Here is an 18,500-nt window from a genome sequence, read left to right as displayed (position 1 = left end):
CAGTATGAGATATGACTTGCCAAAAGTCATACACAGGAAGTCTGTAGTAGATATGTAGAGTCCCAATCCACTGTTTTACCCACAAATCTACTGTTCTATTAAGCTTTTTGCTTAATGACTTAAACTTTTTCTCTAAAAAGCCATACACCAAGCAAGTAAAATGCTTGTTGCAAAGTTAGTTTCTTAGCTTGTTTTCAGTGTACGTTCTTTCCCCATGATCATTTACTTAGGTTTCTACAGCTCTTTAGTTTTAAAGATTGAAAACATGTGGCATGAAGAAATATGAACTTTCTCCCTGCATAATTCATCAGTATCACATATTGTATTAATGCAGTCCAGGCATGGAGAACTCACAACATCACCATGCTAGGCAGAGTAAAACTAGAGCTCTTTGATGCAGTGGCTAATCTCTTCTGTTAGACTGCTGTGACCTTGGGTAAGTTACTTAACCTGTCTGTGCATCAGTTTCCTATCTGTGAAACTGGAAATAGAACTATTTAAATGAAAAAGTGCATATAAGTGCAAAGTATTATTAATAATCTTGTTAATGTATTTAGACATATATGCACTAGTAAATAATCTCTTCATACATCACTAATCATTGTTAATCATAATTTATATTAATTATCTCCTGATTCATTGTGGGCAGCAAACACTTGATAATCAATATTATTTAAAAGCTCTGATTAAGCCATCATACAGAGAGTTAAAAGGGATGTTAAACATGATCCTCGTTCTTAACAAACATCTCAAAATCTTCAAAGACACATCTAAGATCCTATCTGAAAGTCTCTTAGAGTGAAGAATGAGCTGATTTCACTAATTGGTCAAGCAATGCATTATCAGTAAGCACAGAGGTAAAGCTGTAAGCAATTACAGTTCATGAGACCAAAGACTGTGCAGCAAGAATAAACAGTCCTCCCCGGTATTCAGAGTAAAGAGCAATGTATCGATGAAAAGCTTTATATTTTGTTCATTCAAAAGAGTTCTGTGCCTAATTAATAGCATCTTATAGAGAACAGAGTCTGAAATCTCCAAAGAAAACTATTCAAGCAAGTGTTATTTTGGTGTTGTTTCCATGTGCGGCAGATGTTCTGCAAGACCCAGTCATCAGGAACAGAACACCTCTTGCCATTCATGCACACATTCACACACAAAATCTTAGCATTTGGAATTTTGTTTTTAGCGGGCATTTGAAAGTCAGTAGCAGCAACAGGGATTCGTGTGTGTGTTTTATGTAGTCATTGTACAAGTTCCCCTATCTCAAGTTCATACAGAGTTCACAGAAATGCAAAGAAAGATACTGATGACTTCTCTGTAAATTTGAAGAGAATTATTGATATGCATCAGCTATATCAATCAAATGTTTTTCTAAAGTCTTCACATATGATTGTACCTGCCAACTGCCTTGACCATATACTATCAAGTTACAGAAACTGGGTATTAGCAGTGAACCCAAACCAAAAACCCAGATCCAAATGCCCCACCAAATTTGGGGGCATTTTGGAATCTAAACTTGGATTCAGTTCTGAATTTTACAGCGGGCTTTTTTTAGGTTGAGCCAACCTAAAACACCAGATCTGAACATTTCCAGACTTTTTTGTGAGGGAAGAAGATGTATGACTATTGCAGCTCAGGCTTTTCTGTATAAATAGAGAGAGAAGAACAAATGCAAAACCTAGTATACTGATCATCAGAAAAACACCCCAATTCTAAGAGAACTATGCTTCTGTTGTGAAGATAAGGCAGATTTATGGAAACCTAATGCCTTTTGTAAACTGGGAAACAAAGTTTCCTTTCACACTAGTAATGACTGTTAAAGAAAGTGAAGGTGTTTGGTGTGTTGCAAGACCCTAGCCTAGATTTAGCTAGTGTAGTAAGTTTACTTAAGGAAGCAAATTCATTCTCAGAGAAAGCAGAATGGAAACAACATGGGATGCCATTTGGGTCCTGACACCCTTGAGAAGGCAAAAATGCTTGATGGACAGTGCTAACTGCTGAAAGTGCCAGTAGATAAGTGAACTGTTGTGTTCCCCCCATAGGGCCACATCACTTTCTGGCAACTGGTAACTGTATGCGAGCTGAAAAAAACAACAACATGTTACAAGTACATGAGGAAGCAGCTGTCTACAGACCTTGGAGGATAAGACAGTTGCCAACTTGACTTCAAGATAAGTCTTTCCTTGTAAGGACAGCTATAGGACACTTTCTGCCCTCACATATCCTTTGATGATTGTGATTGTCAGCAACTGCAGCCTCATGTTTCCCATCTAGTTCTTGGGAACATGTATGGGGAAAGGCATTGTAACTTCAGTGCTAACTGGGAAGTGTTCAGTAATAACAATCCGTAACTCCTACAGCACTTTTCAGTTTCAAAGGGCTTTGCAAACATTGATTAATTAATCTATTCTGTGTTCAAGTCCATGCAAGCATGCAATCCTTTCACTAAACAGTTGGGCTCTTTTGTGGCTTTTAAAGTCTGAGCTATGCTGTGGGTTGGGAATGTGTGGAGAGGTGCAACACTGAAGCAGCAGCTGCTGGAAGCATTTTGCCTGGGAAATTGCAGAGAATAGACTTAGGAGTGGCTCTTAAATCTTTTTGGAGGTGCCAGAGGTGAATATCAGCCTGATTATCTACCTCAATAAGCCCAACTCTCTTTGAGGTGTATTGCCTATCTGGCCAAAATTATTGCTCCCCTACAGCTTGCAAACAAGGAGCACAAGCACCAGGCTTCTTCTTGCTGCCCCCTGCACATACACCACCACTCTTCCCCTCCCCACTTTTGCACCTGTGTAGAAGCAGACAGGATCTGTCCACTTCTGTCCATCTTAAACTTGAAGCTTCTTTTGTCAGTTTTCAAACAGAAGGCAGCGTAAGTCACACGTAACTGTGACCTTCATGGTGTAGGAGTTCCCTTTTCCTGCCCAGGGCATCCACATATTTATGTAAGTAGCCACTTGGATTGTCAGCCTTGATATCAATATATATATATATTTCATCTTGTAAGGGATAGAGGTTTAGAATCGATTGCTTTCATGTCCTTACCTTTAGTGTTGCTCTGATATCAATTTAGTACTCGTATACCCTCTGCTGAAGGACTCTACCCTGCCTTTGCAGAGGAATGGCCTGAATGATCTGAATGATCTGAATGATGAAGACTTTCTCAGATATGTTAGGAGTCTACTCATGACACCACAATTACCAAAACCCAAAATAACTACATCAACTGCAACCAGTCCCTGCCGATGTCACTGTCTGAGACTGACTGAGCAGGTGGGTAGGCAGGCTGCCTGCAGCTACTAAGTTGGTACCTGTCACCACAAGAGACAGGTACCAACGTGAATGTGGATGGGGGTTAGATTTGGCCCAGCCTTGCTGGGATGCAGCTACTGAGGGTTCTTTTTCTGGGTCTTAGTGGCCAATCTTTTTCTGTCTTCACACTGGAAGAGGAGGGAAAAGATCACAATGATTAGTAAGGATGAGGCGCATAAGGAATCATTTTTGGGCGAGGGAAGAAAGAGGTGAGGAAAGCAAACCTTACACAGTTTTAAAATGTGGCAAGTTGCTGGGAAAAGAATCTTCTCCAGACACACTTTGTAAGCCAGGGTTCCTTGAGCTCTCCAGGGGCCTGAACGTTTTCTGAAGTGATGTACAGCTTTAGTCTGCAGGACAGGGTTCATATTATTTACTGGGAAACTGCTGGCTGCCTGCCAAGCAGAAAAATACTCCCTTGCTGGCATTTCAGCCAAGGAAAAAAGGAAGCAAAACAAATACTTCAATATTACTGTATTACAGTGTTTAGATTCCACCTTTCAGATGGCAATATGGAATTTATTACAGCATAAATGAACCCCTAAAGACTGAAAAAACACTCAGCACTGTCTCCTTCATTCTAATGATGTTCTGTAATTTCACCAGAGTCACAAAGTTATGATAGTACCAATAGATCATATCTCTGTGCACATACACAACGTGCATGCAGGAGTGACATGCTTCAATTGTGGTTTTTATGAGAAAGGTCAAATAACACCTTGAAATTTGCCACAAAATCTTAAAATCTCATGATTGATGACTTCCTTTTGCACAAGGTGACTGAAATAGTCTTGTCAAACCATATCACAAGATTTACTGCGGTCTCATGCAGTAATTGTGAAATTACTGCATGAGAAATTGGTTAGTCTCTAAGGTGCCACAAGTACTCCTTTTCTTTTTGTGAAATTACTCTAATTCACCCGCTATATATACCTATGTGTATATGTACAGCATTTATTGGATATGCACGGAGTATATCTGTATGTTACAAATTCATGTATCTTGCCCACTATTTGGCTATTTCCACAGTGGCACCAATCTTGCAGTATTCAATATGCAGACTTCAATGGGATTTTTGTGCTCAGAGGGCATGCAGGATTGGGTCTTAGATAGGGAAACTTTCTCATTTAACCTATAAGTCTTCTGCCACAACTCTGATGCCATTACAGTTACACCTGATATATTCACCAATAGAATGCAATCTGCAAATGTACTAAAGTAAACAACATATTCCTCATCTTTTATTATTATTTATTGTATTACTAGAAGCTCTAGTTATAAACCAGGACCTCATTGTGCCAGGGGCTATACAAACACAGGAACAAAGAGACAGTCCCTGCCCCAAAGAGCTTACAGTCTAAGACAAGAGGTTAGAGACAGACAGATGGGGGAGCCCAAGGAAACAATGAGACAATACTGACCAGCATGATAGACAGTGGTCTCAGCACAGTAGCAGCCTGATGGTTGTCAAGTATTTTTGTAGGCATCACTGAAAAGGAGTGTTTTAAGGAGGGACTGGAAGTTTTGTGAATCTTTAAGGGGAGCACCATCCAACTGTCAGGGGAAGCATGGGAGAAAGCATGAAGGTGCTTGTTTGAATATTTAAGAAGTGGGCAACAGAGGCTGGTATTATAGGCTAATCGGAGGCAGGAGTCGACAACTTGTCAGAGAATGAGAGATGATAGGCAGGGTGGAGATTGACTGTGAAGGACCTTGGAAGTAAATATAAACAGCTTATGTTTGATGTGATAGCCTGTGGATTGATGCAAAGAGGGATGACGTGGTCAAAGCGATGGACTATGAACATTATCTTTGTAGCAGCATTCTGAACGAATATAAGTGGGGCAAGATTGCATTTGTCAAGGCCAGAGAGAAGGATGCTGCAGTAACTAAGGTGCAAGATGATGAGAGCTTGGACAAGAGTTCTAGCTGTGTGTCTGGATAAGAAAGGTCATATGTTAGAGAAGTTATGCAGAAAGAATTTGCAAGATTTAGATATAACCTGGATCTGAGGACTTGGAGGGATGCCACAGTCAAGGATGACACTCAGATTACAGGCCAGAGTGACTGACAAAATGGTGGTAGTGTCCACAGAAATCGAGAATGGAGGTAGCAGGAAGGGCTTGGGGTGTGTGAGAGATTAGGAAATCTGTTTTAGCCATGTTGGGCTTGAGCTGATGGCTAGATATTCAGAAGGACATGACAGAGACAGACCAAATTTTAGATAGAAGGTTTACGTTTGGATAGAACCTGGAGTCATCAGCATAAAGAGGGCAATTTGTGTTTAATGCCAAACTTCCTGCCCACCATCAGTAAGCTCCTATTTTTAGCTGCCCTAACTCAAACTGAGTTTAAACTTTTAAACAAGAATAAATAAGATTATGCCTCCTGTGTTACCAAGGCATATCCTGCTTATATACTTCAGGTGCATTTGTTAGCAGTGAGCCTAAACCAAAACCCTAAATCCAGACACCCCCTGAGATTTAAGGGGCTTGAAATGCAAACTAGGATCACATCTGTGTTTAGCTGCTGGCCCCTAGCAATCCAAAAACTCAAGTAAAAAAATCACCCATCCACAACATGTGTGGGCTTAAAATCAGGATCCACACCTGAACTGTGTATCTTAGGCACATCTCTACTGTATATAGGGATCCAAACTTTGAATCTCCTAGGCTGGGGGGTATTTAAATTGTTTTTTGTTTGGTAGGGGCCAGAAGTTAAAAACAGGTGGATACTCTGGTATGGATTTTAAGGCCTTTAGATAGATAGATATAGATAGATAGTATAAATGCAAATATTGTTAACAGTTCTTATGTTAATGAATATGTCTCCATATAAACATGTCTTTTAAAAGTATGGGCAAGTGTTGGGTTTATGTCAAGCCAGCTTTGGATATAAGTCAGATTCCCAAGTGTAAAACAAATATCTGGCACAAATGAGACACCATAATAACATGCCCTCTTTTGTGTACGTTCTTCTTTAGGCAGAATGTAAGTGTACAATCCCATGCTGGGCTCTTCTTGCTGCATGGCATGTTGATGTGCAGAATCAGAAAATGATCAAAGATTTTAATAGCTTTCTTCTCGTTTAAAGAGATGATAATAAAAGAATTCTGCTCCCACTGCAGTGACATCACATGCTATAGGCCTTAACCGTATGAATTTTAAAGCATTGTTTTAATGTTGTATTGGCAGGAAGACAAGTCTACAAATGTGGGGGGAAGGGGAGAAGAGGCTTAGCAGTGCTGCTTCTAGAAAGAAGGAGCTGCAAATGAGAAACCACCCGGAGGTTTCCATTATATGGTTGTTATGAAAGAAACTGCATTGTGGGCTAAATGCCTCGGACATTGTTCAGTTTTAACTCATTCCTCACCCAAGCAAAATCCCACTGAAATAGGTGGAAGTTTCCCAGAGCAAAATCTGGGTTTGAAGCAGGTAAATGTCACTTTGTCTAGCACATCCTGCAAACTTACAAATTTCTGCTGTATTTCCCAGTTCAGCTACTTCCTCAATCATTATTTACTACATGGGATCCTTTTTAAAATATTATAGTCATAAACATACTGCATAGTCTATTGAATAGTATTCTGCCATCCTCCAAAAGTTACACAGCGAGAGTTAGTTCCGCACATTCTCTGCACTAACACAGCACCTATAGGAAGCATAACTTGGCTAAAATTTTGCTTTTTACCTTTAAAAATAACTCTTAAGTTCTTCCTATGTAGCCAACACAACCTGGCAGAACCTAAAGCAGTTAATGATTTGTAATAATGCGTATTTATCTCCTTAGTGCTATAGCAGCATGTAGGGCTTTACAGACAAACAGAAAATTACAGTCCTTACCAGATGGAAATTACAATACAAGGGGCCATCATTCAATGTGCTGAGCGTCCTTTCAGACAGGAGCTCCCATTGCTTGTACTGGAGTCCACATATTCAGGATTGGTCCCTAAAATAAGACAAAAGACAGCAATGTATGATAACAATAACAGCAATAACAAAAAAGAATGAGGAAGAGTAAGGGAGAACCAGGGAGTTGCAGCACTGTTGAGTCATGGGATGTGTTTGTGATAACATACAGATCTGGTTATTTTTATATTGTAAATTTTTAAAATAAAACTAAATGTAACGTATTACTCTTCGTAGACAGTGTCTGGAAAGAAGGTTGGGGTGGAGGTCAGCCACATAAGTGCTGTTTCTTTTTTTTGTTACACAACAAATATGTAATATGAATGAACCACATGGGCACAGCTGGGCCAAATAATTATGGTTATTAATTACATACAACATGCAAGGCCTAGCTACATACATACAGTACTGCTCTGGCAGGGTTAAGGTGACTTCTGAAACACAGAAGACAGAGAGGGCCCCTAGATGGCTTACAAACTATTTAAAGGATACTACCCAATTCATAATATACTTCTGGAAGGTTGGCCAAACAAAGCAACAAGTTTTTAGGAGCAACTGGAAGGGGGATTTAAGTTCATTCCTAACATGCCCTGATTTTGAGCCTTCTCAGATGTGTAGCCTATAGGAAGCTATCTAGTTACATGTGATTTTATATGTTTTTCAGCTATTGAAGAGACACAAATGCCAAATCCATTATTCAGGGATCTCATACAGGCTTGTGACACCTTCTGGACTATTTTTGGGTGTGTAAACACTAAATCACAAGGTTACATAAATGAAGCATTTTGATTTGTGACAGGCAGTTTGAAGGAAAACTGCACAATACAGCATACAATAGTAATTAAAAATAAGTTTCCAATAATATTTTATTTCTGCCAAGTACTTCTTATTTTTTTGAATTTTCAGCCTTATGCCTGACCAGCCTGGATACAGGTTTCTTTTAACTGTTTCAGAGAACCATGCATAAGAGAACACACAATGGTGAATTGCATCTAAACAATATTGCATTATATTTCAGTCAGGTATATTACATTGCTTGCCTCTGTATTTTCTGTGGGTGACAGGCAAAAATATAACATGGGAAAGAGTGACTTAAAAAGCTAATTGCCCCATTCCCACACTTGCTTCTCTTTAATCATTAGAATTCCAAAGTCATGATCATCAATTCTTAAACAATTACTGTTAAAATCAGGGTACAAAAGGTGTGCCTGCAAAAATCTATGTGCAATTAGCACACCTGTAAAAACCCGCAAATATACGTTGACAATGGTTGGCTGAACATACTCAGTGGGTACATGTGCATTTTTGAGCTGCATCTATTGGATTCTCTTTTGAAAATGTGGTTTTAAAAGCCTAGATATCTTTTATTTCTTATGCCACATCCACTGTGGTACCTCAGTGCTGGATAATATAAAGTAACATAATCCAAAGATTTTTCCAGATGGCATTTGAAACGTTAGGCACCACCAAGTCACTATAGCCAAGTCAATTGTACTCTGGAGTTCAGGTGTCTGAGCTTTCAGCTTCTCTATGCTCTGGTGCGCTACGATTTTTTTAAAATACTGTCTTTTTATAGCAGCAGGACACTGTGTCAGTGTAACTGACTGCCGAAAATCTCTTCTCCAAGCTTCCTGAGGTTTGACATGAGGTAGGCTCTTCAGGTCAATCCAAGCCCATGTGCAGTGGCTTCATTTCCCTCTTATTTATTCCGTATAATAAAGTCTTGCTCATGTAAAGAACATATAAGGTTAAAGGAGAAATCCCAATGGCACCAAAAGTACTTGATCATTCCATTCCAGAGCTCATGTAATTTTTCCCTCCATTCTCTTCTTTAATGGTAACACGGCATGTTTTTTGTTGCCCCTTTAACTTGCAACAGGATCTTGTTGCTGGCCATAAATCTGTGTTTGTGAACAATATACACCTGATCTAATATCATAACCAGAGAAGTCCTGATCTGTATGTTTATGCTGTGAACAAATTATCAGCCTCCTTCAGGATTTTCCTGAAGGATTTTCTAATTCCATCAGAGGAGGGCTGGACATAGTTCTTTCCAGAGTGGACAGACTTAATTTGATTCCATTTAACCTAAAGGGTTCCATTCCACTGATAGTGTAACTGTGTTGGGTTTGCATTTAGCTTAGGTGAGACTGTGAACAAAAGCAGCACACAATGAAAACAGGAAAGAGGAGAGTGAAAAGATAGCAAGGGTGATAAAAACAAGAAGAAAGAAGAGGAAAAATAAAATTTCTTGTTAAAGTAAATATTTTAATCTGGATTCTTTGCTGTCTTGCACGAGCTCAAAGTTAGCACAAAGGGTAAGTGAAGTGCTAATCAAAATAGTAGCATTCTGTGTCCATTACACACAGATGTAAAATATTATAAAAAGTTCAAGAGAAGGGATTATTAGACCCCTAATGATTCACCTGTACATAGAACTCCAACTTGTGCCTGGCTACCTTTCACCAAGATTCTTTTATTTCTAATACATATCACAATATTCTTTTAGCTAGAAGAAAATACTGAGCAACATTCAGGGTCACGTGCCAACTCCTTTGCACTGAGAAGGGGCTATAAAGCTTCCCTAAATTGGCAGCTGAGGTGCCACAAGTACTCCCAGTCTGAGGGAATCCCTGGCTGGTGTAGAGCTGGCTTAAAGCCACCTTTGGCCTCCAGCTCAGACACAGCTGAGGATCTCAGCCATTGTCTTTTAAAATGGAGTCTCCCTTAGAAACAAACAAACAATCTTAGATTATTTAAATAAAAGGACTGTAGACTAGGACCCATATTGTTCAACCACACCAAACAGTGCTGCTGCACCTTTCATATACTTAAGGGGACTTCTATAGCCCTGTTACCAAATCTGTAATGGAAAACTATTATATTGTTCAGCCACTAGATGGCACTGTGTGTAACATACCTTATTTAAATGCACCCCAGCCATAGCTGGCATTGCATTATTAAAGAGTCTTATGATAAAGACATCTGGTGTGGATAAGGAAGTTCTGTAGTCAGTCCATACCTGGTACAGAGGAACATGACAAGGTGTAAGGAGTGTTAACTAAGAACAGAAACAAAAGGAAAACAGCAGCAAAGGTTGCAGACAGAAGGAACTGCAACAAAGTTTAACATAGAATCACATGCCACTCTTCAATGCCCCAAATAACTTCAGCTTTGACAAACCTTCACAGGGGACAGACTGAAAGCACTATTTTGCAAGGTTTTGAATTCCAAACAAACTCCATAAAGAAACTGGAGATATACAGGTATCTTCTTTAATTGATGCAATGGGGAAGCATGAAGAGCATATCTTCAAAGCCTTTGACTTTACTGAAGACAGTCACAACGATGACTATGAAAGGGTTCTGGCTATGTTTGATACCTCAGAGATACTTGATACTTTGATACTTTATACCTCAGAGAAATGTGATTTATGAAAGAACATGTTTTCATCAGAAAATTGAAGAACTAGGGGGAAATGTTAATGTTTTATGAGAGTTCTCCATACATTGGCTGAAAACTGTGATTCTGGGAATGCAAAACATGACAATATCAGAGAAGACAGGTTATTGTGTTAACAGATAAAAACTTTTCACAGAAGCTACAACTGAAGACAGACTTTACCCTAGCCACAGCTATTCGAATTGCAAAACAATCTGACCTGGTAAAACAGCAAAACCTAGAGAAACTTGACTAACTTGAAAAACCTGAAACTAACTTAGAAGCAGTAAACAGACACTTGAGTGTTAAAAGTCATTATCAAAAAAACCCTGAGACAAGGAGAGAAAACTCCGAGACTAAGAGGTACAAATTCCAGCCTATGTGCACAAGATATAAAAAAAGTCACATACCCAGATGATGCATGTCCAGCCAAAGGTACACAGTAAAATAAATGCATGAAATATGGACATTTTGCAGCTGTTTGCTGCACCAAAGCAGTCAAGCAGTTGACTCATATTACAGGCAATTAAGAGCCATTATTTCTGGGATCTATCACTTATGATGACATAGAGCAGGGGTTCTCAAACTGGGGGTCAGGACCCCTCAGGGTTGCAAGGTTATTACATGGGGGATCACGAGCTGTTAGCCTCCACCCCAAAACCCGCTTTGCCTCTAGCATTTATAATGGTGTTAAATATATAAAAAAGTGTTTTTAATTTATAAGGGGGGGTCTCACTCAGGCTTGCTATGTGAAAGGGGTCACCAGTACAAAAGTTTGAGAACCATTGACATACAGCCTGCCTGAAGAATGAAATTAAATATTCATGTCAAGACTATGGACTTGAAAATTGACTCAAGAGCTCTTGTCATGGTCATCTAAGAAGGGATTTACAATCGCCCTTTTTCAACCCTTCCCAGAGCTGAAATCACCTGACACAGCTCTGACTAGGACTGGAGGTATTCTGAACTGCATGGGCCACAGAAACAACTTACAGAAGACAAAAGCTATGCATTCAGAGTGCATGTGATCAAAGGATCAAAGACCAGCAACTTCCTCAGCTGCAGCATGGCAGCCAGGATGGGACTAGAAGAACATGATGAAGGATTTGACGATATTGGACTTTTGAAAGGAGATCCAGTACAAATCAACTTAAGACACAATGATGAGCCCATACAGTGTACAAGCACCTCTACCAGAGAGACTTTGGAAGACACTAGCTGCAGATTTATGCAAATACAAAAGACATCACTGGTGACTATGGATTCTTTTTCCAGGTATATAGAAATAATATATTTGAAAAACAAAATGTTGCAGTGTGTTTTTTCTGACTTTGTATTCCAGAGCAACAAGTGATGGAGAACAGGCCACAATTAGAATGAAATATGATATTGATCATATTACTAACAGCCCACATTACCCACAAGTAAACGGAGAGGCTGAGAGAGCTGTAGAGACAGCTAAGAGAATCCTACAATAGGAAGATCCATTCCTTGCTCTTCTGAGTTACAGATCAACACCAATAGGAGCTACTGCAGTGATGGGCAACCTGCCGCCTGTGGCCCACACACGGCCCATTAGGGTAATCCACTGGCGGGCCGCGAGATAGTTTGTTTACATCAACCGTCTGCAACTCCCAGTGGCCGTGGTTCACCATTCCCTGCCAATAGGAGCTGCGGGAAGCAGTGGCCGGCCCGTGCCACTTCCCACAGCTCCCATTGGCGGGAACGGCAAACTGTGGCCACTGGGAGCTGCAGGCGGCTGTGCCTGAGGACAGTCGATGTAAACAAACTGTCTCGCAGCCCACCAGTGGATTACCCTGACAGGCTGCGTGCGGCCCATGGGCTGCAGGTTGCCCACCACTGAGCTACTGGATATAGTCCTGATAGGAAGACAACTCAGATCTACTGTTCCAAGTTTGGAAAAGCATCTATCTCCAAAGTGGCCAGACATGAAGAGAGTAGCCAAATCGGACAGAAAAGCTAAAAGAGCTTATGAACCCTTTTATAACAGATGTCGCTTAGTTAATGAACTGCTGGGTCTAGAACCTGGTGACTGTGTTCATGTCAAATTGGATGGAGGAAAAAGGACGGACAACTCCAGCTGTCATAAAAGAGAAAGAATTCAGAACCCTGATCATATGTGATCAAGACCGAATGTGGAGAGTTCAACAGAAACCATCAACCTCTACTGTTTGTTCCTCAGAAAAAACAATCAACAGAGCAAACTCTATGGATGGCAGTTGCAGAATAAGAACAACTCAAGGATTCCAGACCAACCACAGTCAGTCTTTGCAACTAATGAACAGCTAGATGACCAAGTTGTTACATGTTAGGGTAGTGTAATTAGAAAATGATTCAGAGACTCTTAACAAACTGATACGTACTGAATTTCAAAGACAGCATGATAGTGTAAATATTATAAATGGTAGGAATGTAGAACTTAAAGGGGGAGATGTAATGGATGCTAAACTATATTATACTGTTCAGACACTAGGTGGCACTGTGTATAAAATACCTTATTTAACTGAACCTCAGCTATACCTAGCAGTGCATTAAAGAATCTTATGATAAAGACATCTGGTGTGCATGGGTGGTGGATGAACCCCTCATTCGGGGAGGCTAGCCTGGGCTGCTGGCCCGAGCCATCCTTGGCCACTGGCCCGAGCCCTGAGCTCCAGACCACTGGCTGGAGCTGAGCCCCTGCCAACTTCAGGGGAGAGGGCAAGCAAGGGAGGGCCATGGGGCAGAGCCATGGCCTGGGTTAAGGGAGGCTTAGCTTTTCCTGGCCTATGATACCCACCACCCATGGTGGTGTAGATAAGCAAGTTCTGTGAATAGTCCGTATCTGGTACAGAGGAACAGGACACAGTCTGCTAGGACCTCCCCAGTACTTCACATTTTACACATTCACACTTCTGAAGTGATTGCTTATTTCCTCTTCTGTAGATGAATGTTTAACTCAGTAATGAGTCCTTGTGTGGGCACCCATAGGAACAGCTAATTCTTTTCCAATGCTTAGGGTACGTCTTCACTACTCACCGGATCAGCAGGTAGTCATAGATCTATCAGGGATTGATTTATCGCATCTCGTCTAGACATGATAAATCGATCCCTGAATCGATGCCTGTACTCCACCTCGGCAGGAGGAGTAAGCAGAGTCAACAGGGGAACTGCTGTGATCGACTCGCCGCTGTGAGGTCAGCCAGGTAAGTCGAACTAAGATACTTCGACTTCAGCTACGCAAATAGCGTGCTGAAGTTGCGTATCTTAGTTCGAATCCCCCCAGTGTAGCCCAGGCCTTAGATACTTGTTACTGGCTTTACTTAGATCCCAGATGTATACTTGCAAGTCTTGATAACCCATCCACATGAATCACACTACAGTTGTAGGCTGTTGTGAGTTATAAGATATGTCTACATGAGGAGCTGGAAAGTGTAAATTCCAGCTCAATGAGACATACCTGCACTAATTCTGATCAAGCTAGAATGCCAAAAATGGAAGCATACCTATGGTAATGCAAGCAGTGAAAGAGGCTAGCTATCCAGAGTATGATCGCATTCGAGACCACAGGTACATACTCAGGGCAGATCACCTCATGCTGAAGCTTTCCTGTTGGCCTCAGTCAGGCTTGTACTTTGTTCTGTCCCCATCCCTGATTCTAAGCATGCTGAGAATTCAGCCACAGGGCTTTGGCAGCCATTATCATTGTAGTACTGGTGGTAGGATCCCCTAGACACTCACTGTGGAGCTCCAGGAGCTGATAAGGGTACATAACTCTCACTTTCAGGTTAAAGGGCAAGACAGCAGCTGGGTCAGATCCTTTCTAGGCTAGAGTAAACTCATTTTTTCCATTAGACTACAGCACATTCCTATGCCTAATGACCAGTTTTATAATTCTTAGGCTCCACCCCTTATTGGTTTTAGCCAATCAGCCCATTCACCTTACTCAAGACCGTTTTAGTGGGAAGCTACAGTGCTGCCTCCCTTGCAATATTACTTTTCTAACACCAGATGGTGCGGTATAAAGAGCAGTGTCTGTACAAGTGACGCAAAATGGAATCTCACAGGCAGCAGTCAATGCTATGGCTTGGCCTCCCCTGGCTCCAGAGGAAAGATCACACCACAAACAATTCACCAAGGCGAGTCTTTTTTATTTTTTTTAAGATAAGGGCAATTAGAAGGGGGACCAGAAGAGCTAACCCTGCAGTTGGTTCTACTTTTTTCTTTCGCCCATAGAGAACTTTGTGGAATCCAATAAGGGTTTTGTTTTATTTAACAAATATATGTTACTGCACGAACCCTTTTGTAGGGCTCCCTCTTGTGTTCCCATATTCTCTGTGGTGGATGGCTGTTGCAGTCTGCTTCTCCAACAAACCTCTCTGTGCTTTATCCATACTGTGCTTGATATGCCCTTCATTATCTAAGGGGCAATGCCTTCTTGTTGAAATACCTGCTGGCGACTGATTTCTATCCTGTCACCTGCAAAAAACTGGTCAACATCAACTTTTTTATTTTTACTTACAGTCATCACTGCCCTTCTCTTAGTAAAAATAATACCCCATGGAATGAACAAGATGTGCCACTCTGCTTATATCCCTTCATATGTTTATAGTGTTTGAGCTTTTCAGGGCAGGGACTGTGTCTTCCTGTGTGCCTGTACAATGCATAACCCCTAGCACATTTTAGATGTGATTGTAATATAAACAAAAATAATTTGTTGGAGATGCACGTCTAGTTCTGTGCCACATTCCAATGTGGAAGAGGAATTAGTAATAGAAAATAGTTTTACCTACAGTACTTCTAGCTTTCTGGAACATTCTATAGTCCAAACTAGTGTGATGCTGAAAAATAGAAACATGAGTGTTCTGCTATAGCTTAATGTCCATATATAAAAAAGATTCGGAGCCAACTTAATCCTGTTGTAACTGCATTGGCAATGCATTTATACCAAAATTGAATTTGGTCAGTGCAGTTACGTTAGAGATGAATTTGGCCAAGTGGATTTAATCAAAGCTTCTTCCTTCTGTGTTTAGCCTTTGGCACTATTGTACTTTAACCTAGTTTGTAGGTTTGGGTTAGTGGTTTACCACTAACCTTTCAGTACTCTTAAGTGACCCATTTAGTTATACTGCTTTTGCTCTCCAGTGACCAGTCTGGCCAGGCTGTTGAGAAATGAACTAACTCAAAATGTGTTATCTTACAGACTTCTATATCTTGTGACATTATTGCTAAGTTTTTATCTGGATAAATGAATTTGTACTGTGGATAGCTTTAGAGTGGTGGGGAAGGGAACCTGCAGAAGGGGCGTGTTTTAAACACTTACTCCACATAAATACGTGGGGTCACACACTCCTCTGCTGCAAATGGGTGTAAGTCCAGATTTATATCTGGGAATCTTGCCCACTGTCAAAGATTTTCCTGCTGACCATTTTAGTTCATCAATTCCATCACATGCTGAGAGGAACTAATACTAATTATAGAATGATTTGTGATTTCATCTACTACATATGTACTGAAAAGATTTCTGGTGCAAAGACATTTTTATCCTACAGCTTTCTCAGGTGCAGATAGAGCCTTCCATGAAAATAATGTAAAACTGATAGGATGGATTTGTTTGTTAAGGAAGAATGTTTATATTGCCTTTGAAAGGTGCTGGATTGACAGGTCTGGAGGATGAAGTCTTCTGTTTATCTGTAGAACAGGTACACCTAGAATTGGTCAGAAGTTTTCCAATGATTGGAAATGATTTTTGATTGGAAAATGCTAATTAGTCAAGACCAAAACTGTTTGCAGTAAATGGTCAGTTTTGATAAATCCTTCCATTTGTGAATTTTTTGAATAAAAAGTTTTGATGTCAAAATGTACCATTTCTTCCTTTAGAAATTTTAGTTTAATTTATACTAAAAAAGTTAACATTTTAAAACGATCAGAACAGCATTTCAGTTGGACTGATCCAAGAAACATTTTGGATTGTCAGTTGGATAAAATGTACAAGATTTTGATTTTTCATCCCGATTTAGTATGGGGGAAAAATTCACAATCTTGAAAATTCTCATGTGAAAACTGTTTTCTGCCCAGTTACTCTAGTTACAATACAAGCAGCGATAGTCAGGTTGGAAGGGACCTCAGGAGGTCATCTAGTCTAACCACCTGCTCAAAGCAGGACCAATCCCCAATTTTTGCCCCAGATCCCTAAATGGCCCCTCAAGGATTGAACTCACAACCCTGGGTTTAGCAGGCCAATGCTCAAACCACGCAGCGATAGAGCAAGGCATTGGAATGTGCCTGAACTCTGAGCTGGAAGGATCACTAGAATTCAAACTCAATGACTCACTGAATCCTTGACCTCTTTGTGGAGACTGCCGGTAAGGGCATTAATGAGCTGTAATTGTGGTGGTACTTTTTGTAATGTTGATCCCCTCTCTACTATGAATTTGTGAAACAAGTTTATGAGGGGGATTGTATGACAGGCATTGCTGTGATGATGGCCATTCTTATGTTAGGGGCATGGTGGGTGAATGAGGAGGGCATAGCTAGAGATTACTGTGCTCTGGTGATCCCAATTGTTTTTGCATTGTGGAGCACATAGATGGGTGCTGCAAATCAGATACTAAACATATAAAGTGAGCCATGTTTTTTAAATTGGTGTGTAAATGGCATCCTAAAAATGGGTGCAGTTGTAAAGAGGAATTTACATGTAAAACATGTTAGTATGCACAACACAAGAATTTGTACATTTGCAGTTCAAATATCCATTTTATGTGTGCAAATACATGTTTGTACGTTTAGTTATTGTTGCAAGTGCATGACCCAGACTGGCTCTAAGGGGCTTTCTAGTTTGTTCAGATGTTTCTTAGGGCATTTGTTAATAAATTATTCACCAACTTCTTCCCATCTGTGGCTAAATTTATGGGCAGTATAATGTATGTGACAAATTGCATTTGTAGAACGAATGCCCATATCCCTTTGACAGGATCAACATCAATGGGAGATCACACAGCTAAATTTTTAAAAAAGTAGTTAAATAAGAGCAAACTCGGGCTATAACAGGAGTGTCTGGCTTAGGTGAGCTGGGGGTAGAAGAATCTTAGTGGAAATCAAGACAGACTTTTATAACTTAGTGAAAGTAGCAGGGGAAAGATGAGACATTAAATATTGGTAATGTCTTTGAACGGATTTAAGATTTATTTGGTATATATGTGACTCTTTCAAATCTCTTTAAGAATGTGCTGAGTTCCACTGTTTTGCTAGCAGTTCAGGACCAAATATCTGTGGTCTAGTTGCAAGTTTTGCTGTTCCCATTCTAGTGACTCATTGCAGAGGAACGTATCAATCTCGGGTTTGAAATTAATTGGAAATTGCAAAACAGACAGGTCAATGTCGGGAGAAGGTAAGCAGTAAGCATATTTTGCAACATAAAAAGGAATATTAGAATGTAAATCATATTGAGAAGACTATAAACTGTCTAGAGAAATTGCCAATATGATGTTATGTAGCTTGAAACTCTCTTGGAATTTATATCAGAGGATCCATTTTCCCTTACATTATTTTTAGGGTCCCTTTTGATACCAGCTGACATACTTCAATTTATAACATTAAATGACACTTTAGCACTTTTACTGGTACTGGAGAAAATCATATGAGTAAAATTATAGCTTGTAAAAGAAAAATCGGAAGCAGTATTGGAAAGAAGCCAGGATCATCATCATAATCACATCTGCCAGCTTATCTACTTTTGAGACATTGCCACAGCTTCCCCATTCAACTGGGTAACCTTCAAAAAACACTTTGCCCCTTCACTTCACCTCTCCGCCGCCTGCTGCAAAAGAAATCTCAACA

This window comes from Lepidochelys kempii, chromosome 13, assembly GCF_965140265.1.
Source record: "Lepidochelys kempii isolate rLepKem1 chromosome 13, rLepKem1.hap2, whole genome shotgun sequence".
NCBI lineage: Eukaryota > Metazoa > Chordata > Testudines > Cheloniidae > Lepidochelys > Lepidochelys kempii.
Note: the sequence above shows the minus strand (reverse complement) of the source record.